Source organism: Sapajus apella, unplaced genomic scaffold, assembly GCF_009761245.1.
Source record: "Sapajus apella isolate SASKATOON/1434 unplaced genomic scaffold, GSC_monkey_1.0 scaffold4, whole genome shotgun sequence".
Taxonomy (NCBI): domain Eukaryota; kingdom Metazoa; phylum Chordata; class Mammalia; order Primates; family Cebidae; genus Sapajus; species Sapajus apella.
The window spans coordinates 37,448,712-37,472,332 of record NW_022436944.1 but is presented as its reverse complement, the minus strand read 5'-3'; the positions used below and the strand labels follow the sequence as shown (position 1 = coordinate 37,472,332).

At 39.6% G+C, this 23,621-nt stretch overlaps 1 pseudogene; it reads left to right on the top strand.

Moving 5' to 3' along the window:
* The first annotated feature begins 6,805 nt into the window (after nucleotides 1–6,805).
* Nucleotides 6,806–21,911, top strand: LOC116538126 (annotated as a pseudogene).
* Nucleotides 21,912–23,621: the final 1,710 nt, after the last annotated feature.

Sequence of the window (23,621 nt, the reverse complement as noted above, 5' to 3'; positions counted from 1 at the left end):
AATAATGAAAAGGAATGAACAAAACCTCTGAGAAATATGGGATTATGTAAAGAGACCAAATCTACAACTTATTGGTATACCCGAAAGAGATAGGAAGAATGGAACCAACTTGGAAAACATATTTCAGAAGATCATCCATGAGAAGTTCCCCATCCTAACTAGAGAGGGCAACATGCAAATTCAGGAAATCTAGAGAACCCAGTAAGATACTTCATGAGAAGATTATCTCCAAGACTCATAATCATCAGATTCCCCAAGGTTGAAATGAAAGAAAAAATATTAAAAGAAGCTAGAGAGAAAGACCAGGACACCTACAAGACGAAGCCCATCAGACTAACAACAGACCTCTCAGCTAAAACCCTACAAGCCAGAAGAGATCAGCAACCAATAATAAACATTCTTAAAATAACTTCCAACCTGGAATTTCAAAGCTGGCCAAACTAAGCTTCATAGCAAAGGAGAAATAAGATTTTTTTCAGACAAGCAAATGCTGAGGGGCTTTGTTACCACCAGACTTGCCTTACAAGAGCTTCTGAAGGAAACACTAAACATGAAGAGGAAAGACGTTTACCAGCCATTACAAAAACACACTGAAGTACACAGACTAGTGACACTACAAAGCAACCACATAAACAAGTGTGCAAAATAACCAGCTAGCATCATGATAACAGGATTAAATCCACACATATCAATATTAACTTTAAACGTGAATGGGCTAACTACCCCAATTAAAAAGCACAGAGTGACAAACTGGATAAAGAACCAAGATCCATTGATATGCTGTCTTCAAGAGATCCATCTCACATGCGATGAAACACATGCATTCAAAATAAGGAGAAAAATCTACCAAGTAAATGGAAAACAGAAAAAAAAAAAGCAGGGGTTGCAATCCTAGTTTTTGACAAAACAAATTAAAACCAACAAAGATCAAAAGAGACAAGGGCATTACATAATGGTAAAGGGTTCAATTTAACAAGAAGACCTAACTGGCCTAAATATATATGTGCCCAACACAAGAACACCTAGATTTCTAAGGCAAGTTCTTAAAGTTCAAAGAGAGTTAGATTTCCACACAATAATAGTGGGAGATTTTAAAACCCCACTGACATAGATCACCAAGACAGAAAATTAATAAAGATATGCAGGACCTGAACTCAGCACTGAACCAAATGGACCTGATAGATGTCTACAGAACTCTCCACCCAAAAACAACAGAATATACATTCTTCTAATTACCACATAGCACGCACGCTAAAATCAATCACATAACTGGAAGTAAAATGCTCCTCAGCAAATGCAAAATAACTGAAATTATAACAGTCTCTTGGACCACAGCAGAATTAAATTAGAAATCAAGACTAAGAAATTCACTGAAAATTATTCAATTACATGGAAATTGAATAATCTGCTCCTGAATGACTTTTGAATAATGAAATTAAGGCAGAAATCAAGAAGTTCTTTGAAACGAATGAGAACAAAGATACAACATTCCAGAATCTATGGGACACAGCTACGGTGGTGTTAAGAGGGAAATTTATGGCTCTAAATGCCCATATGAAAAAGTTGGAAAGATCTCAACTTAACAACTTAACATCACAACTAAAATAACTAGAGAACCAAGAGCAAATTCCAAAGCTAGCAGCAAACAAGAAATAACCAAAATGAGAGCTGAACTGAAGGAGACTGAGACATGAAAAACCATTAAAAAGATCAATGAATTCAGGAGCTGGTTTAAAATAATAATAACAATAAAAATAAACTATACTGCTAAATGTGATTCAACACATAAATAGACCTAAAGACAAAAACCACATAATTATCTCAATAGATAGACTAATAAAGAAGAAGAAGAAGAGAGAAGATCCAAATAAACACAATCAGAAACAACAAGGGGGATATTAGCACTGATCCCACAGAAAGACAAACAACCATCAGAGAATATTATGAACACCTTTATTCATATAAACTAAAAAACTAAAAGAAGTGGATACGTTCCTGGACTCTTATACTCTCTCAAGATTGAACCAGAAAGAAATTGAGTCCCTGAACAGATCAGTAACGAGCTCTGAAATTGAGGCAGTAAATAGCCTACCAACCAAAAAAAACCCAAGACTAGACAGATTCACAGCTGAACTCTACCAAATGTACAAAGGAGAGCTGGTGCCTTTCCTACTGAAACTATTGCCAAAAATTGAGGAGGAGGGACTTCTCCCTAGCTTATTTCATGAGGCCAGCATCATCCTGATATAAAATCCTGGCAGGTTTTATACAACAAAAAAGAAAACTTCAGGCCAATATCCTTGATGAACAGCAATGCAAAAATCCTAAGCTAAAACCCTAAAAATACTGGCAAACTGAATCCAGCAGCACATCAAAAAGCTTATCTACCATGATCAAGTAGGCTTTATTCCCAGGATGCAAGGTGACTCAACATATGCAAATCAATAAATGTGATTCATCACATGAACAGACCTAAAGACAAAAACCACGTAATTATCTCAATAGATGCAGAAAAGGCTTTTGACAAAATTCAACATTCATTCATGTTAAAAGCTCTCAATAAACTAAGTATTGAAGGAACATACCTCAAAATAATAAAAGTCATATATGACAAACCCACAGCCAACATCATACTGAATGAGCAAAAGCTAGAGGCATTCCCTTTGAAAACCAGCACAAGTCAGGGATGCCCCCTCTTAACACTCCTATCCAACACAGTATTGGAAGTATCGGCCAGGGCAGTCAGGCAAGAGAAGGAAATAAATGGCATCCAAATATGAGGAGAGAAAGTCAAACTATCTCTGCAGACAGCATGTTCCTATATCTAGAAAACCTCATAGTCTCTGCCGAAAAGCTCCTTAAGCTGATAAACTGCAGCAAAGACTCATGATACAAAACCAATGTGCAAAAATCACTAGCATTCTTATACACCAACAACAGCCAAGTCAAGAGCCAAATCGGGAATGAACTCCCATTTACAGCTGCCACAAAAAGAATAAAATATCTAGGAATACAGCTGACTAGAGAAGTGAAAGATCTCAATGAAGAGAACTACAAACCATTGCACAAAAAAATACAGATCATGGCCAGAGGCAGTGGCTCACGCCTATAATCCCAAAACTTTGGGAGGCTGAGGTGGGTGGATCACCTGTCAGGAGTTCACGACCAGCCTGGCCAACATGGTGAAAACCCATCTCTACTAAAAATACAAAAAATTAGCTGGGTGTGGTGGCAGGTGCCTGTAATCTCAGCTACTCAGGAGACTGAGGCAGGAGAATTGCTTGAACTTGGGAGGCAAAGGTTGCAGTGAGCCAAGATTGCACCAGCATTGTACTGGGCAACAAGAGAGAATCTCCATTTCAAAAAAAGAGAAAAGAAAAGAAAAAATAGAGATGACACAAACAAATGGAGAAACATTCCATGCTCATGGATAGAATCAATATCATTAAAATGGCCATACTGCCCAAAGCAATTTATAGATTTAATTTCATTCCTTCAAACTACCATTGAGAGTCTTCACAGAACTAGAAAAAACTATTTAAAATTCATATTTAACAAAAAAAAAAAAAAAAAAAAAAAAGCCCAAATAGCCAAGGCAATCCTAAGCAAAAAGAACAAAGATGGAGGCATCACACTACCCAACTTCAAACTATACTACCAGGTTACAGTAACCAAAACAGCATAGTACTTGCACAAAAACAGGCATACAAACCAATGCAGCAGAAAAGAGAACCCAGAAATAAGACTGCAAACCTATATCTTTGACATACCTGACAAAAACAAGCAATGGGGAAAGGATTCCCTATTCAATAAATGGTGCTGGGATAACTGGCTAGCCATACGCAGAAGATTGAAACTGGACCCCTTCCTTACCCTATATGAAAATTAACTTAAGATGGATTAAAGACTTAAATGTAAAACTCAAAATTATAAAAACCCTGGAAGACAACCTGAGCAATACCATTCAGGACATAGGCATGAGCAAAGATTTCATGACAAAGATACCAAAGCAGTTGTAACAAAAGCAAAAATTGACAAATGGGATCAAATTAAACTAAAGAACTTCTGCATAGCAAACAAAACTTATCAACAGAATATACAGATAACAAATGGGATGGAAGAAAATTTTTGCAAACTATACATCTGACAAAGGTCTAATACCCATCATATGTAAGGAGCTTAAAGAAATTTACAAGAAAAAAATGAACGACCTCATTAACAAGTGGGCAAAGGACATGATCAGACACTTTTCAAAAGAAGACATACATGTGGCCAACAATCATATGAAAAAAGCTCAACATCACTGATCATTAGAGAAACACAAATCAAAACCACAATGAGATACCATCTAACACCAGTCAAAATGGCTACTAATAAATAGTCAAAAATAATAATAATAATAACAGATGTTGGCAACTTTGTGGAGAAGAAGGAATGCTTATCCACTGTTGGTGGGAGGGTAAATGAGATCAATCATTGTGGAAGACAGTGTGGTGATTCCTCAAAGACCTAAAGACGGAAATACTATTCAACTCAATAATCCCATTACTGGGTAGATACTCAAAGGAATATAAATTAAGACACCAGCCATTCTAACTGGTATGAGACAGTATTTCATTGCGGTTCTGATTTGCATTTCTCTGATAATCAGTGATGATGAGCTTTTATTCATATGTTTCTTGGTGACATAAATGTCTTCTTCTAAGAAGTGTCTGTTCATATCCTTCACCTACTTTTTGATGTTTTTTATTTTTTCTTGTAAATTTACTTAAGTTCCTTGTAGATTCTGGATATTAGACCTTTGTCAGATGGATAGATTTCAAAAATGTTCTACTATTCTGTAGGTTGCCTGTTCACTCTGATGATAGTTTCTTTTTCTGAGCAGAAGCTCTTTCGTTTAATTAGATCCTATTTGTAAATTTTGGCTTTTGTTGCAATTGCTTTTGGTATTTTAGTCATGAAGTCTTTGCCCACGAAGTCTATGTCCTGAATGGTATTGCCTAGGTTTTCTTCTAGGGTTTTTATATGTGTGTTTATTGCAGCACTACTTACAATAGCAAAGACTTGGAACCAACCCAAATGCCCACCAATCATAGACTGGGTAAAGAAAATGCTGCACATATATACCATGGAATACTATGCAGACATAAAAAGGGATGAGTTCATGTCCTTTGCAGTGACATGGATGAAACTGGAAACCATCATCCTCAGCAAATTAACAAAAAGGAGCAGAAAACCAAATACCACATGTTCTCACTCATAAGTGGGAGTTGAACAATGAGAAGACATGGACATAGGGAGGGGACCATCACACACTAGGGCCTGTTGTGGGGTGGGGGATAAATGGAGGGATAGCATTAGACAAATACCTAATGCATGCAGGGCTTAGAACCTAGATAACAGGCACATGTATACCTTCGTACCAAACCTGTACATTCAGCACATGTATCCCAGAACTTAAAATACAATACAATACAATACAATACAATACAATAAAAAAGACACCCGCATGCGTATGTTCATTGTAGCACTATTCGCAATTGCAAAGACATAAAATCAACCTAAATGTTCATCAATGATAGACTGGATAAAGAAAATGTGGTACATATATACCATGAAAAAGTATGCAGCCATAACAAAGAACAAGATCATGTTCTTTGCAGGAACACGGATTGAGCTGGAGGCCATTATCCTTAGCAAACTAACACGGGAACAACCAACCAAATACCACATACTCTCACTTATAAATGGGAGCTAAATGATGAGAACACATGGACACATAGTCGGGAACAATACACACTGGAGCACACTGGAGGCTGGAGGGTGGGAGGAGGGAGAGGATCAGGAAAAATAATGAGTACTAGGCTTGATACCTCAGTGATGAAATAATCTGTACAACAAACCCCCATGACACACGTTTACCTATGTAGCATACCTGCACATGTACCCCTAAACTTAAAACAAAAGTTAAAAAAAGCAAAAACAGAAGAAAGATGTCTGAGTAGGTATCAGACATTATAGTCATTTTGATGGCAGTGGAATTACATTTTATGAATAAAAGAATGCCTAAGGGTATCAAATAACTTATTAAATAAGGCAAGTAAAGTATGATTCATGCGAATATATAAATATTCATAAAAAATTGCTGCATCTTGTGCAACCTCTGCCTGGGGATGAATTTTGTTGATTTGTATTTTTGATCTTCCAGTTGAAATTTCTACTCATTCTGATTTCTAAAACCTGCTTGAAGATAACACATTCATTATCCACAAACTCAGATCTCACATTTCTGTATAATTGTGCATCACATAACCAGATTAGAGTTCCAGTTATATCTGTCAGTTCGATGACCATTAAGCCATCTTCTTTGCATTTTCTGATAAAGGATGATTAACTTGAAAGGAGCATCCATTTTTTAAAGGCAAATATTCTACCTTTTTGGTTACAGAAAGAAATTCCAAGCCAGTGATTGTTTTTTTCACAATTATTTTTTTCAAGAGTATGAAACATTAAGACTACTTCATGCTTAAAATTTGTTATTTTAATAAGAAGAGCTGTAATTAAATACAACGACCACCCCCCTTCTGCTTTATGTTGGATCTTTACATTCCTTTTACCTGGCAGTAGTTTGCATGCTTACTAGTAGCTTATTGTCTGTGTTCGTCTCTTTTACTACACTGTCTTCAAAGGCTAGATCAATGCCTAGTGCACAGGAAGGCCACAACACAAATCTGTGGCCTGTCTGATTAGCCAACCCCACTGGTTCTACCTCATTGGTCCCTCCCTGTCCCACCTCCCTGGCAGCATGCCGGTCAGTGTCTTATCAGCTCACACGGACATTGTCACACCCCCTTCCTCACACGGATATTGTCACACCCCCTTGCTCACCTCCAGTCTCTGCCCCACGCAAGCCATTCTGCACACTTCTGGTGAACCCACCTTGCTAAAAATCCCTTGTCCATTACCTTGCAGTTCTCAAAAACCTTGACTGCATTCCTATTGCTCACTGAAAGAGGTTGAGCATGGCAGTTAAAAGTGGGAATTCTGGAATCACACTGCTGGATGTCAAATGTTGGCTTCCACATTAATAGTTGACACTGGGCAAGTGTTACACAAAAGTAGTATCACCAATGTTAGAATCAACTCCAAACTCCTTAGTCTTATCCAAGGCATTCTACCATCTGATCTTAGGGAGTATGTTCAATTTTATCTTTTTTCTCTCTTAGCCGGTGGCCTACCTGTGAGGCATTTCCTGAGGCTGATAGGTCTATATACAGTTTTCCTATTTCCAGACTCGTGGGACCTACTGGAATGTCTTGCTACTGCTTGTTGTTTACATTGTTTATAACATTTTCATCCTTCAAGGAACAGCTCAAGTCTCCCTGTTTCCACAAAGCCTTCCCTGATGGGATCAGGCCCTACTGGTCTCACCTATAGCTCTTAGGAATCCCATTCCATATTTTCCAGTTAAGGAAGTAAGTACTCCCCAAAGCAACTCTTATTTTTTACATATACATTATTTTTAAACCTTAAACAGACAGTTCAACTCAGTTCATAACACATTATCATTGTTGGTTTATGGAAGTGCCCTTATTTTATTTTCTTGTATTTTATTATTTATTGTATTTAAAAATGTCTTCCTTTTATTCCCCATTTCTCAATCCTGGTATTTGGTTGGTATTACATGCTTTATTTCATCTTCCTTGTTACTTTTCCCTGAACTTTATGCTTTTAAGACTCACCCTTTTTGATAGCTGAATACATGACTCTAGTTTGTTCTTTGGAACAGCCGAGCAACATTTCATGCTTCTTGCTTGGGCTGCGTTTTATTTCTTCATTCTCTCATTGAAGGGCATAAAGCTTGTTTCAAGTTTGTTTTTTTTATGAAAAATGCCGGGATGAAAATCTTTGCTTAGCTCTCAATTTGTGTGCCTGTTCATACTTTTATTCAAAATATATTTATCTGGTGCTAGTCTTGCTAAATACAAGTAGGTACAGGGAATACAGCATGATTGGGAAGAGACAAAATTCCCTCCCTTAGTTTAGTATGGAAAGAAAATAAATAGACAATAAACATAGAATGCTAAGTTATAATAAGTGCAAAGAAGAAAATAAATCAAGATGGGAGAACAGAGGGCAGTGGAGGATGCTGTTTCAAACACAGTGGTCAGGAAACGTCTCTCTGAGAACGTGTGATTTGAATAGGGACGTGAATGAAGTCAGAGAGTGGGCCATGCTGTTATCTGGAAAAGGAGCATCCCAGGCAGAGCGTCTGGCAAGTACAAGACGTGCTCCAGGACGAGCAGTGGGTGAGACTAAAGTAGAGTGAGTGAGGGGAGGCTGGAGGGGAGCGCGGGAGAGATGAGACCACAGGAATAGGCTGGAGCCAAATCAGATAGGGTTCCCAGGCCATGCAAAGACTGAGGCTTCCATTCTGAGTGAAGTAGGAAGGCTTTCGAGGAAAAGAATGACAATGCCTGACTTTTTAAAAAGATCCCTCTGGCAGCTGAGTGGAGAACAGACGGCAGGAGAGTAAGGATGAGAGGGAGAATCCAGTTAGGAGTCAGGGGTCCTGAGCAGAGATGGTGTTGCCTGGACTGAGTGGTGGTGGTGGAGGTGGGAGAAGGGTCGGAATACTGCAGCGTGTTTGAAAGTAGAGCCAGTAAGATTTGTTAATGGACTGGATGTGGGGAATGGGAGGAAGAAAAGCATCTGGGGTGACCCCAAGAGTTCTGACTTGAGCAGCTGGGAAGATAAAGTTGTACCATTTACTCAGAGGAAGACAGCAGGTAGAACAGGTTTCACGGGAAAAACCAATGGATTGGCTTTAACACTTTAAGTTTGAAATGCTGATCAGACATCCAAGTAGAGCTGTCAAGAGGGTAGTTCTGGAATTTGGAATTAAGGTCTGTGCTGGAAGTAAAACTAGAAACTTGCCCTGGTACAAAGCCAAGCTTATGTAGAGAGTGAGCGTAGATTGACAAGAGAACAAGTAAGGGACTGAGCCTTGGAGCAAAGCAACATATGGAGTCTGGAAAGGGAATTAGGAACCAGCAAAGGAAAGTGAGAAGTAGATGTCATGAGACAGAAGACCGAGCAAGAGAGAAGCATCCCTGCGACAGGGAAGAAAGGGCTTCAAGACAGAGAAAACTGCATATCATGTCCAGTGGTGTTGATGGACCCTCTAAGAGGAAGACTGAGAATTACAGGCAATTCTTTGGGGACATTTTGCTGTAAAGGGGAGCATAAATCTGAAGCAAAACATAAAACGGAATGATAAAAGAGGGACGTTTTCTTGCCCTGTTTCTTCCTTTTTCCTCCTCTCCTTTCTCTGCTTTCCCTTCCTGCCCCTCTCCCTCATTCTCCTCCTCCTCCTATGCGGGGACTGTGCAGCATGCTGATGTGAATGAGCCAACAGGGCAGGAGAAATTGACAATCAGGAAACAGTGGTGATGGTCTAGGAATATGGTTCGTGAGGAGAGGAGAGAGGTGGAAAGGGTTAGTGTCAGGAAGGGAGGAAGGCAGAGGATACAGGCACACTTACTGGTAGATTGGTAGATTTGGCGATGGGAACATGGGGAAATATTTTACTGTTTGCTTCCATATTCTGAATTCAATAATAAGTGAGGTCAACAGCTGAATGTGAGGAAGAAAGAGAAGATATGAGAAGAGAGAAGTTGAGAAGGAGAATGATGGACTTGAGAAATATGCTAAGATTACCAGAAGCCCTGAAGATCAGTTTGATTCATAGGCCAGGAAGGGCGGGGGGGGGGGAATTTGTGTGGGGCCTACACATAGAAGAGGATTTGTGAGATCATAGGGTGTGCATCTAGGCAAATCCACCAAACATTGCTAACTGCTCTCCAGAATGGCCTCGCTGGTGATGTATGGGGTTTCTACCTCTCCAAATTCTTATAGGCACTTTATGAAATCCAGGTTTGGCTTTTTTTCCCCATACTTTTCAGATAAAGTTGTGCTTCCCTATATACTTTTCATTTCTCTGATTATTAAAATTGAGCATCTCTTCCCACACTTGTCAGGCTTTTCTCTTCCCCTTCTGTGAAATGCTTATTTATATCCGTCCTAATTTGTATTACCCTGAAAGCAGGTCTCAGACACAGACTTGGGTGCAGGTCACTTATTCAGAAGCACAAGCAAGGGAGTAAAGACAGCAAGACAAGGAGAAGAGAAAACCCACTAAAGGGTAAGTTATGGGCAGATAATAACCAGGGCTCAGTCCTGCCGAGGACCCTCTGAGGACCTGTGTTGAATACTCCTCAGAACTATCCTATGAGGATATGGGAAACTAGGCTGTTTACATGCTACTCACTGGTCCTCATTGGTTGAGAGCTGCCCCTGGTGAGATTCAGCCACTAGCTTGTCCAATTTGCACTGCACCTAATTGAGCAAGTTCCCACCATACCTGTGTGAAAGAGAGATGCTCCCACACAGGTGGGAAGCAGTGTACATGCTGGGAACCATCGACCATAGCTGCAGGGGAACTCAAGGACGGGCCAGGAATGTGGGGAGGGCATCGGCAGGATTTCCTACAATAGCCTCATCCTTTTCTTTTCTTACCCACTCGCAGAAATTTTCTGTATATTCTAGTTATTATTTCTTTGTCAGTTATTACCACTTTGTCACTTTCAAATCTATCATATACCTGGTAACTGTGTGGTATCAGAAATCTTTAATTTTGGTGTCATTAACTCCATTGATTGTCTCCCCTGTGGTTTGTACTTTTTGGCACGTTGCTACTTTCTTTTCCAGTGTCACCAAGAAAAAAAAATTCCACGTTTGCTTCTAATAGATGTATGGCTTTGCCTTCCATGTTTATACTTTTACTCTACCTAAAGTTTATTTTTGTTTATAGAAAAGAGTGGGCATCTACTCTGAGTTTTTCCCATATAATGAACCAGTTTTCTAGAAACTACAGATGAATTCATCTTCCCTGTACCAGGCTATGATGCTGCATACATATTCCAAGTTCCCTTGGACATACGGGCCTGTTTCTAGATTCTACCCATTTGTCATTCATTCAGTTATTCAACCTATTCCTTATATTGGCAATTGCAATTTTTATATCTAGTACCTTTGATTGGCTCTCCTTCAAATCACTTATTCTTGTTTCATATGTGCAATGTCTTATCTGGGATTAAGATTCCAGTTCATCTCTGTCAATAGGTCTGTTTCTTCTGCTGTAGGTTGTTCTGTTTGTGGTTATTCTTTCAAAGTAATTGCTTTTCTTAAATTGTCCCAAGATTTTTTTATAGTGGTCTCATTGTCAGTCCTTTGAGACCATCAACCACCTCTGCTCATGAGGCTAACTGGGGGAAGTGGCAAAAGCCCCTGGCCAGGTGGGTGTGGGGAATGGGTGAGATGTCTTTCTACTGAAGCTTCATGAGACCACATTTTCCCCCTGGTGCTCCTCAAGATGTTTCTCCCTCCCTCCATTTCAAGTGTCAACATGCTCCTGGTGCAGCCACCCTGCTGACCAATAGTGGCAATCCTCATCCCAGCCAGGCTCTCCCTTTTTCTGTTGTCCCTTACTACCCTACATCCTACTCCCACTCCAGGCTTTTTACTTCTTAACAGGACATCCCAAGATCCTTTATTCATTACTCAGACGACATGACGTTCAAACTCCTGATCACTCTCCAATGGGCACATTTTAATTTGTCATTGTCTTTCTGAAGATGTGGTGCCCAGATCCAAATACAATGCTCTGAGTGTTCATATGAAAACATTTTACCAGGTAAACATCAAGCTTGTAAAGATTCCTTCTGTTTCCTTTATTTCAGCCAGGAAATTTTCAGTGAAATATTTTAATTGTTAAGTCAATCTTAAGAAATCGTATTATGAGAAAAAATTATCTTAGCAAAGGAGAATGAGATTGTTATAATCATATAATGTATTATAGTGAGAAAAGAGGTGATAGAGATGAGATGATTAAAAGAACAAAATTAAGCAGTCTTCTTAGGTATGTGCATCGTTCTTAGCTACACCTGGGACAAAGACATTACAAGACTAAGGAGATTAAGGAGAAGACACAGTGAAATGTAAATAAAAGGACAAAGGATCTGTGTATATGCAGGGAGAAAAGGAAAATTCTGGAGCCTGGGAGAGTCAAGAAAGAATTAAATACAGAAATGTGAAGCCCCAGAAAAAAAAAATGGAAACATTCATGAAGCTTCCCCATTCATTTCTGAATGCATTTTTTTAAATGAAAAAAGAATGGATTATCTTTTTAAGTGAACGAAATTCATGATATAAATTGTTCATATATTGCTGCCTAGACTTTGCTCTCCAAAAATTACTTCTAAAAACTATGAAATAGGGACATTTACATGTAAAACTATTTAAAGAAATGTCTGCAACTAAATCAGAGAGTGTGTTTTGGGAAGATAAAACCAACTGGTTTTGAAATTTTAAAATATTTTTATTCTCAAGAATAGAATAAAAGATTTTATTAAGAAATGAACAGAATTTTACTGCTAGTCAATTCAAACTAATGCCTCTGTCAGATTCAAGTTTCAAGGATGTGGGGGCTTATATGTTTGTGGAATAAAGGAAGGAAGGAAAGAATGAAAAAATAAGATGAAACAAGGAAGATGGAGAGGAAAGCAGAAGTCAAGACTGATGATAGCACTGTGAGAATTAAGATCATCAGGGCCTTGTGAATTCCTTCAGTGGTGTCCCTATTGAATCATGGTGGGAAGGACAACTTACAAGTAAACACTTACAGGCTCTTACTTTATCCTCTTTTATTCCTTTACTTTCTGGAGCTGAAAAAAAGAGCTGATTAATGTTTGCAACTATGTCAAATTGATGATGATGATGATGATAGTGACATTGGATATCACCCCTTTCCCTGCTCCTCTTTTTATCAGAAGTCCCTGAAAAAGTTATCCGACGTGTTCACCTCGTCTCTGTTCACTCATGTACCTACTCCACTTCCTCTCCTTTCCTTGTCCCTTGAAGCCACTTCAACCAGGCACTTACCCTGGCCACACCACCAGAACAGGGTACCCAGAGATCTCCACTTTGCTAAACACCAACCAGTGACCAGATCTCAACCACAGATCTTTGCTTGTAAGCAGCATGTGATACAGCTCATTGTCTTTTTTTTTTGAGATGGAGTCTCACTCTGTCACCAAGCTGGAGTGCAGTGGAGCCATCTCAGCTCACTGCAACTTCCAACTCCCTAGTTCAAGCGATTCTTCTGCCTCAGCCTCCCAAGTAGCTGGGATTACAGGTACATGCCACCATGCCCAGCTAATTTTTGTATTTTTAGTAGAGACCAGGTTTCACCATGTTGGCCAGGATGGTCTTGATCTCCTGACCTCGTGATCCACCTGCCTCGGCCTCCCAAAGTGCAGAGATAACAGCATGAGCCTCTGCATCCAGCCTGCTCCTCATCCTCTTTTAGAAAAACTTTAGAAATTCTTCTGGCTCCCAGAATTCCACACTTGCTGAGTGCCTGCTTCCTACTTCCCCCACTGTTCCTCTCAGGGCTACTTTGCTAGTTCCTCCTCACCTTCCTGACCTCCCAGGTGTGCCCCAGGCCTCAGTCCTTAGCCTTCTTTTTGTATCAATATTCATTCCCATTCATACATCAACTTCCTAATTTTAATCTGACTGTAAATCTTCAATGAGTGTTAAAGATGAAAAATTATGCGTGCTATATTAGATGAGTAATTTCTGCCCACCAAGATATTCATGTCCTAGTCCCCAGAGCCTAAGAGTACATACTTCACACAAAAGGGACTTTGGAGGAGTGATTAAGTTGAGGATCTTAAGAGGAAGTGATTATCCTGGATCATCTGGGTAGGCCCAATGTAATCACAATGCCCCTGTAAGAGGGAAGCAGGAGGGCCAGAGTCAGCAAGAAGGTATGAAGAGAGAGGCAGAGATCAGGAGAGACTTGAAGATGTCTCAGTGCTGGCTTTGAAGATGGAAGAAGGGACCACAAGCTGAGGAAAGTGAATGGCTTCTAGAAGCTATAAAAAAAAAACCAGGAAGTAGATTCTCTCCTAGAGCCTCCAGAAGAAAACCAGCTCTGATTTGAGACACTGATTTGAGCCCTGGATGACTCATTTCAGACTTTTGACCTCCAGAACTGTACATAATAAATTCATGTTTTCTTAAGCCAGTTCGTATAATATGGTACAGCACCAATAGGAAAAACTTATACACATACTAATAATTTGTTAGGCAATCAATAGGAAAAACTTACATACATATTAAAGTGTTTTGAAATAAAATATACCGATTTCTGCAAATTTCTTTGATATGCATCAAAAACATAAGGTAAGTTTACTACACAGAGGCATAAATAGATGTTTAGAAGCACGATAAAGCAATCACAGCAAAATGTTCATGGTAGAATCTAGATTGGGGGTATGTGGATGCTAACTTAAAATTCTTTCAACTTTTCTGTATGTTGAAAATTTAAAAAATAAAATGTTAGGGAAAGGGCTAGATAAATTATGAACTTTTCCAAAAGTTCAGTCATTTGGCTTCCTAAAAATAAAACATGTACTTTTCTCAGTAAAGGCCTTGAATTTTTCTGGAAATTTTATATTTCTAACTATCTCTATTGCCTGGTTCCCCTGATGACTAAATGCATGTATTTTAGGAAGGGCTAAAACACAGCGAGGGTAATTAATTAGACCCCATGGAGACTGAAGGCTTAGCCTTGACATCAGTAGTGACAAGCATAGTCAACTGGTCTACCTAGCCAAAGGAAAAAGTAGGAACCCTGTGGAATGCTGATATATAGATTAGCAAATGAATTAGCTCTATAACTTATCAAATCTGAACTACACGAGGTATTCTAAAAATTGATAACTATTCCATACTCTAATGGAAAAACACCAGGAAAACGAAATTTGATGTAACTTTCATTCTTTCAAGAAGAATATATGCCACTCACACCTTTATGAGAAAATTCTTATTTCCATAAGGAACACTATTGGGCAGTTAAGAAAACAGGCAGTTTCTAAGGGCCTTTTTCTTTATTAGGGAGTAAGATTAAAAGAAAATCTATGGATGTGATTGATTGGGCCAGAGGATGTAGGGAGAACTGGCTTCTTTGGAATTTTTTCTGATACAGGCTCCGGGGAATGGGTATGATTATAATGCATGAGCTGCTGTTTTCCATACTAAGCAATGCTTTTTCTTACTCGACATCTTTCTTTATCATCACTGCACAGTGAGGCTGGGCTCAGGCTTGCGCGTTTCTGCCTGAGAAGGCACATGCAGATAATTTAGAGTCCGATTCTTGGCTTTTGAGATTCTAAGCAGGCCTTTGAAATTCATGAGAAAAGAACAAGGCTTTTAATTTACAAAAGCTGTGCTTTCTACCATTTTGAGTTACAAAATTTTGGTTGGGGAATCAAAAACAAAGCTCTGAAGAAATCAGGGCATACAGCATAAGCCATCACCACTGGCTCTCCACCTGGTTCCATGATAGAACCACCTGGGGACGTCTCCTAAAAATGCCATTGCCTGTGCTGGGTCTAGACCAGTTGAATGGAAATCCCTTGCTGTGGGGGCTCAGTATTGGTATTTTTGAAATCTCCCCCCAATACCCACACACTAGTTGATTCTAATAGGCACTCAGAGTTGAGAACCATGGCCCAACCCAACAGAATAGAAACTCAATAGATAACCATGCAGACTTCCCTGCTCTTTGAAACTAGGTCAGAGGTACTTGAATGATCAAGGTAGAGTCAGATTAGAGCTCCAGGCTTATATGTTGCTGTGGGCCTCTGGGAAAGGGTCTTGCTCCCTGTCTCTATCGTAGAGTGATGGAATCTCAGATAGAGTTGGTGGGGAGTACCTAAAAGTGAGAACATGTATGCCTTGTTACTGAATCAAACCTGGGTCCATTGGCCCAGCACAGTAAAGACAAATACCTGTACCAAGGTTTTTAGCAACAAAAAGGAGGGCATTTATTTGCAGGGTGCCAAGCAAGGAAAATCAGACAGCTATTGTGTGAGATCCTACTTCCCTGGTGGCTTATGAGCAAGGGTTTTTAAAGGCAGCGGAACATTTTTGGAAACAGAAGTTACAGGTATGAAAAAAAAATAGAAACTTGGGACCCCAAACTCACTACACCAAAGGGAAAGTTAAGCTTAGCAGCTGAGTCATCAATACTATCTTCCTCTGGCTCCCAGATAGCTGTAATTTCACAACCCCATGTCATAGCCTCATTTCCTCTATTCCCTCTTTCCACGTTTACTTCATTTTATGATTTTTTCCTCTATTCCCTCTTTTTACATGTAAAATGTAGATTTACTTAGGCTAATCAGAGCTTCACAAGAATGTAATCACCTGCCTCACTGCCTCCCTCTTTTCTTCCCCCTTCTGCTTGTGGTTTCCCTTTTGTGAATTGAAGTTCACCAAACCCCCTTTGGAAAAAACATCAATCACAGCAGCATCTGTGATCTACGCTATTTCCCAGTCACATCCTCAGCTTTGGCCAAATAAACCTCTGATGGATGGAGACTTGCTTCCGTCACTTTTTGGTTTACATTTTGGCAACCACGAAGGGGCTTTCTGAGCGGAGCTGGCTGTTGGCCTGTAGCAACTCTCCAAATCTCCTACTGGGGCCCTGGTACCAGCTGGAGCTCTTTATTGCTTTGACCCATTAGATGATTTGCTGAAGTCTAAGAGCTTCTCCCTCTAGAGATCCCTGATCGCCAAAAAATTTCCAGTTGAGATCTGAAGTTTATTCTGCTGCAGAACTCCTTTTCTGGGAGTTCTTATTCACTTCTCACAAGGAAGATGACTTTCCTGCTTCTGTGATGGCAGAGAGCAGTTTTCAGTTTGGGCCCCATCTCGAGGTAAGGAGCTGGTTTGAGGTTTCATTTGGGGATTTAGTAGCTGAAGGTCAAGGCTTACTGTCAGTTGGCTATAACTTCTCCTTATGCTCAGAAATCTCAGTTATATGTAAATTGTGTGATTGCTTTTTTCTGTGTTTTTTCTTTTGTTTGTTTTTGTTTCAGTCCATCTTCCATTAGATTTAACCAACCTCTGGCCCCCTTTAAAGTTGACTAAAACCCCTGCAGCTGTAGAAAGTCAACTTCCACCTCTAAAAACCCCATCCACTTAAGAAAAATCAAAATTTGACTATCTGAAATGTTTTACATGATGTGACTGCCTGTCCGGACTCTCTCTCTCACTGTGCTATTAATTTAAAGATTTTAGAGATTTCATTAAAGGATTAATGAAAAGATCAGATATTTTAAAGGATGCCTAATAGTTTCATGGCTAGCCTTAAAAATTCTCTTGACTAAATTAAGAGCAAAATCTGACTGAAAAGAGTTTTGGTGGTTAAAATTCCCACCACAGCTTGGGTTTGCTTCCTGATTAGGGAATGACAATGGCCGTTTTATCTTGTAGCCTAATTGTTAAAATTCTGCATTCACCTCCACAGCCTGGGTTTGATTCCTGGTCAGGGAACCAGCCCATCTGGGTTTGATGTTTTTGTGACTTTTGGGGTACCAATGTATGATTGATCTCTTCCCCTTCCAAGGACAGCTTTTGATTTCTTGTTTTCTGTGGTGGGGGACCCAAGGCTTTTGGGCCTTCATGTATGGACAGTAAGCTGAAAAGCTAAGACCCTAGAAAATATGGCCTGAAAGAACTGTGAGTTAGACCCTGTTTATGGCTAGTGAAATTTTCCTTTCTTTTAGTTATTTTTGGGGTGATTCTGGATCTTGTAAAAACTCTCTGTCACCTCTTTGGAGACACGTCATGCATGCATTTGTGGTTATAACTTTGGTTAAGGCAATTGAGAGGGTGTCTTTGGTAAGGATGTTCAAAACCAAAAATATCAGCTGTTTGTCCCAGCTAAAAGCTGGTAATAAGAGATTTGAAAGGAATTTTTTAAAAATCTGAGTGGAGTTGGCTCACTCCAAATCTATGATTAGAAGTCAGCTTAATTAAAAGTTGATATCCAAGGTAGATTATATATGCATGATCATTATGCTTTTTCTCTTTTTGGGTTCTATTTTTCAGAATTTTTTTAGTTGACTGAAACATTAAAAAAAATTATGTGCTTGGTACTTCTGTTCACTTCCTTTCTTAAAAATTATTCTATTTACTTTTATTCCACCCTGTTTCTCCTTCCTCTTTGCCATCTTCAGTTTCTTTTGGATTGTGTTACCTAATCTCTTTGGCTATTAGGGGTACTAGAAATTACTTTTTATTGTGAAAAAAAGACTTGGCCTTGAAGTGTATAATAATAGGGAATGGGCTGATCACGGAGTGAGCTGATTGGCTTGGGTTGTTCACTGGTCTCTGGGAAATGTCCTCATAGAGAGGAACATTGTGGAAGCGTAACCCTCCGATGGGTTCACCTTGCCCGCTGCCTAAACAGAGCCGATTTACCAAGACAGGGGAACTGTAGTGGAGAAAGAGTCATTCACACACGGCTGGCTATGTGGGAGATCAGAGTTTTATTATTACTCAAATTAGCCTCCCCAAGCATTTGGGGATCAGAATTTTAAAAGATAATTTGGTGGGCAGGGGCTTGGGAAGTGGGGAGTGATGATTGGTCAGGCTGGAGATGGAATCATAGGGGGTTGAAATGAGTTTTTCTTAGTGTCTTCTGTTCCTGGGTGGGATGGCAGAACTGGTTGAGCCAGATTACAGGTCTGGGTGGTGTCACTGATCCATGGAGTGCAGAGTCTGCAAAATATCTCTAGCACTGATCTTAAATTTTACAACAGTGATGTTATCCACAGGACCAATCTGGGGAGGCTCAGACTCTTGAAACCAGAGGCTGCATGACCCTTAAACTGTAATTTCGAATCTTTTAGGTAATTTGTTAGCCCTTCCTAGGCAGACTGGTCCCCAGGCAAGAAGGGGGTCTTTGCTAGAAAGGATTACTATCAATTTTGTTTCAGAATCAAACCATGAACTGAATTCCTTCCCAAAGTTAGTTCGGCCTCTGCCCAGGAATGAACAAGGACAGCTTAAAAGTTAGAAGCAAGATGGAGCCGGTGTGGTCCGATTTCTTTCACTGTAATAATTTCCTCAGTTGTAATTTTGCAAAGGCAGTTTCAACTTTCCAGTTTATGTATATTTGGATCAGGTTTACATTAATTAAAATGTTAATTCTTAGCAACTCTTATTTTTAGTGAAAAACCTAAGAGGTAGCATTTTTAATTATGTATCAGATGCAGAGCTCAGGACAAAAGACAGAGCTGCAGATGAGGTCTGGCCCTTCCCAGTGGAACCAGGGGGCATGGCTGGGCCAGGGAGAACTCCACGTGTTATTAGGCCTTACTGTGGCCAATTTGTTTACAGCCCATATTTTTTATGCAATGTATATGAGGAAAGTAAGATGAATTTTGATTTAAAAAATTATAAGAAGGCCTAGAAATGTGATTTTGTAAAAGGGAAAGTAATTTCACATAGTTTAGAGAATTTTTATTTTTTAATGAAAGGAGTAAAAACAGTGTCAGGTAAAGCTATATGAATAAAGAAAGGTGAAAAAGAATGTAAATTTTTGTCCTAAGGTACAATGATGGGACAAAACTGAAGGTTTAAGCAAGTTATAGAAAGTGTATGAAATTGATTTGTGAAAGGAACTCTGTGTGTGCTTAAATTGGCTAAAATGTAAAAGGGATTAGTTTTCCTATAAATTAAACATTAATATCAAAGCACACCGATACTAGGGTCTGAGCCCCTGTGTCAGAATAACAGGGTTTTATTTGTTTGTTTTTTGCAGGATTGATCCACTCTTTAACAAAAGATTGAAACAGTTTTTAAAAGGCTTATGGAAGTCTTACCTTATGGTCTAACTGGATGAGATCAGACAGATTTGTTTATTTATAAGGTTTTGTGAAAAATTAGCTTTAAGTCATTGTTCTCCTAAGGTAGGAAATGGCTGTGATTCCTGGTCTGAAGAGTTTTATCTTGGGTAGTACTGGCTTTCAATGATCGATTGTTTGGGTACACAGGATTTGGAAAAGGAGTAAACTGGATTACGTTGGCCTCTGCCAACTAAAACAGGACAGGCTGAAAGAATTGTTGACAAAAGAAAAAATTAAGAAGGGAAGACAGAGTATTTGATCTGATGAAAGGGCTATGACAGCAAGGATGACACTTAGGAACCAGAGCAGCGACTCGTGAACCGTGAGGAATACAGACACCATGTCAAAAAGCAGAAAGAGAGCACACTGGCCAGAACAAAAAGCATCTCTCTAAACAATGCTAGGAAACAAATCTCCAGATCTACCAACAGCAGCTTTGGTGAGACCTCTCCTAAGTCACTAGTGATTGGCAAACACCACAAGTCTAAAAACAGCCAGTGGTTTCTGCCACCCAGAAGTTCAGGAAGAACACAGCTCCATCTCTCTCTAGCTGGAAGAATATTGATCTAGCAAAGTCAAGGTTTAAGAGTCCCATGAAGAGCAGGACCACAGTGGATAGTTTTCAGAACAAGAGACTCCAGAAATGGGACCCTGTTAAGCAAGGTCAGGAGGACATGGTGGTGCCTGAATTGCCATTTGGAGCTATAGAATAGTGGCAGGAGAATCACAAGTTGGAGCTCTATTAGGCCCCTGTGCATAGAGCAGGCCAGGATGGGAAGCAGGCCCTGAATACACCTCCTAGTGCCTCAGATGTCTGACCCCATGACTGCAGCCATGACCAGGGCCCTAGCTGTTAATGGGAAATGTACATCTCTGTTTGTGGATGCATTAACAGCCAATAGAACAACCAACATGCAGACATCTGTTACAGGAGTGACACCCGGGAGAAGAAAATGTATTGATGACAGAAAAGGCCAACCTTTGGCAGATGATTGCATTTCAGCATGAGGCAAACAGAAAGTGCCTACAGATACACATTGTCATCAGGAAGCAGGATGACTTCACCCATCTTTTATATTCACAAAATCATCAGAGAATAACCCACTAAATCCCAAGGTAATGAAAGAAGTCCAGGCCAGGCATGGCAACTCACTCCTGTAATCCCAGCACTTTGGGAGGCTGAGGCAGGCATATCACTTGAGGCCAGGAGTTTGAGATCAGCCTGGCCAACATGGTAAAAACCTGTCTCCACTAAAAATGCAAAAAATTAGCTGGGCATGGTGGCACACACTTGTAATCTTAGCTGCTCAAGAGGCTGAGGCAGGAGAATTGCTTGAACCTGGTAGGCAGAGGTTGCAGTGAGCTGAAATGGTGCCACTGTACTCCAGCCTGGGCAACAGAGTGAGACTTTGTCCAAAAAAAAAAAAAAAAAAAAAAAGCAGTCCAAAGTGCTATGAGCACAGCTGCTGCTGATGACAGCAAGCTTGTGCTGCTCAGTGCTGTTAGCAGCGTCTTCTGTCGTGCACTTGACTTTATTTTGTGCAGCATTCAACAAATGACAGCAAAAGAGAACGCACTAAAACAGCAGAAGCCATCAGAAAGTTTGTGATACATTCATATAGTTTCAGAAGCCTATAGTAGTAGTCCATGGCCCAGCCATTGGGCTAGGAGAATCTATATTGCCTCTTTGCAAGGTGGTCTCGACTAATTAAAAGCTTGGTTTCCACCTCTCTCTGCTACCTTTGGACAGAAACCAGATGGCTGTTCTACCATTGTTTCCCAAGCTAATAGGAAGAACATTTGCAAATGAGATGTTGTTCAGTGGGCAAAAGCTGACTGCAAAAAAGGCATGTGACAAAGGTCTGGTAGCCCAGGTATTTTGGCCCGGGATATTCACCCTGGAAGTTATGGTTTGAATTAAGGAGCCTGCTCATGTAATCCTGTTGTGCTTGAGGAATCCGAAGACCTGTATGATGCAACATGTAGATGGAGTTGGAACAGGCCAATGAGGGGGAGTGCAAAGTGCTGAAGAAAATCTGGGGTTTGACCCAACTGTGGGACTCCATGTTAAAGTACTTGTAGAGGAAAATTGATGACTTTTGAGTGTCAAGCTGCCTGCTGATGACACTAGGATGGGCTGAGCAGAAAACATCATTGATTGCCCTAATACATTCTTGTGCCTGAAATAAGCTCACCCATAGTTCACGCTTGGAAGCAGGACTGGAAATACCTAAGTTATTTATTATCAAGAAGTTTTTAAGTACTGTAGCCTTAAAATAAATAACCACCAAGCTGCTTTGTCCATATGTCATTATTTTATACTTACATACACAGAAGTTTAAAAGTATAATGGTGAGCACTAGACTGCTCTTGGAAGCTCTAATTTTTGTTTTTGTTTTTTGACTAGTACAATATAAAAAAATGGAATTCTGTTTTATTAGTTTTGAATTGCAGAAAAGTCCAGAATAATGTTTGCTAATGTTTTTCTCATCTTTTTCTTCTAGAGTACAGAATCTAAAGGGGTATCAGCAAACCTCACTAATACAGAGACACAGAATGTTTAAGGCATTGCTTTTGTCTCTAAGAAGGTACAAATACTTCAGAGATGGGAAATTCTAATTAAAAAGGGAGACTTATCTTTTAAGATAAATATTTATGATTAGAAATCCACTGGGGGTCAGGTGCCGTGGCTCACATCTGTAATCCCAGCACTTTGGGAGGCTGAGGTGGGCAGATAACCTGAGGTTAAGAGTTCGAGACCAGCCTGACCAATAGGGAGAAACCCCATCTCTACTAAAAATATAAAATTAGTTGGGAGTGGTGGGGCATCCCTGTAATCCCAACTACTCAGGAGGCTGAGGCAGGAGAATCACTTGAAACCGGGAGGCAGAGGTTATAGTGAGCCAAGATCACACTATTGCACTCCAGCCTGGGCAACAAGAGTGACTCTCCATCTGAAAAAAAAAAAAAAAAAGCCACTGATGAGCACACCTCTAAACCAAGCATACACTTAGGATTCATGCTGAGATACCAATTAATTTCCCCTTCTTTTTAAAATATGTCCAGCTCTTACCCAGTTAGCATGAAGAAACCACTGTCTCTCTAAAAGAAAGCTTGTTTTGTAGTATTAGTGAATCACTGAATAGCTTAATCATGAATATCTAAGTTATAAGTTAGTCTTATCAAGCTTTAAATAGTTTTTCTGAACCTTTGAAAAAAACTACAAAATAGCTTTTTGTCACTGGATCAGAAATATTACCTTATATACAGTTTTCATTTTCCATTTTCAGATATGACTGATGTATTATATCAAAATAAAGTCTTTATGTTTATAAAATGTAATTTTTAGGTTCATTTAGAATATATTTTATTTGATAAGTTAAAGTTCTTTTAACATAGTATGAATTGCAGAAACGCCTTTCAAAATAAAAAAGAACTACTTTATATTTAACATTTAATGTTCTTGGACTCTGCTTTTATGTCTATACAACATACTAATATGGTGTCCAAGAGTGCCCTGTGTGGATAGATGCGTGCATTCCTTCCAGGAGTGGGTACTGATTCCAGACTACAGATGCTTATTGTATTAGACTGTTCTCATGCTGCTGATAAAGACATACCTGAGACTGAGTAATTTACAAAGGAAAGAGATTTAATGGACTCACAGTTCCACATGGCTGGGGAGACCTCACAATCATGGCAGGAGGCAAAGGAGTAGCAAAGGCATGTCCTACACGGCAGCAGACAAGAGAGCTTGTTCAGAGGAACTTCCATTTATAAAACCACCATACC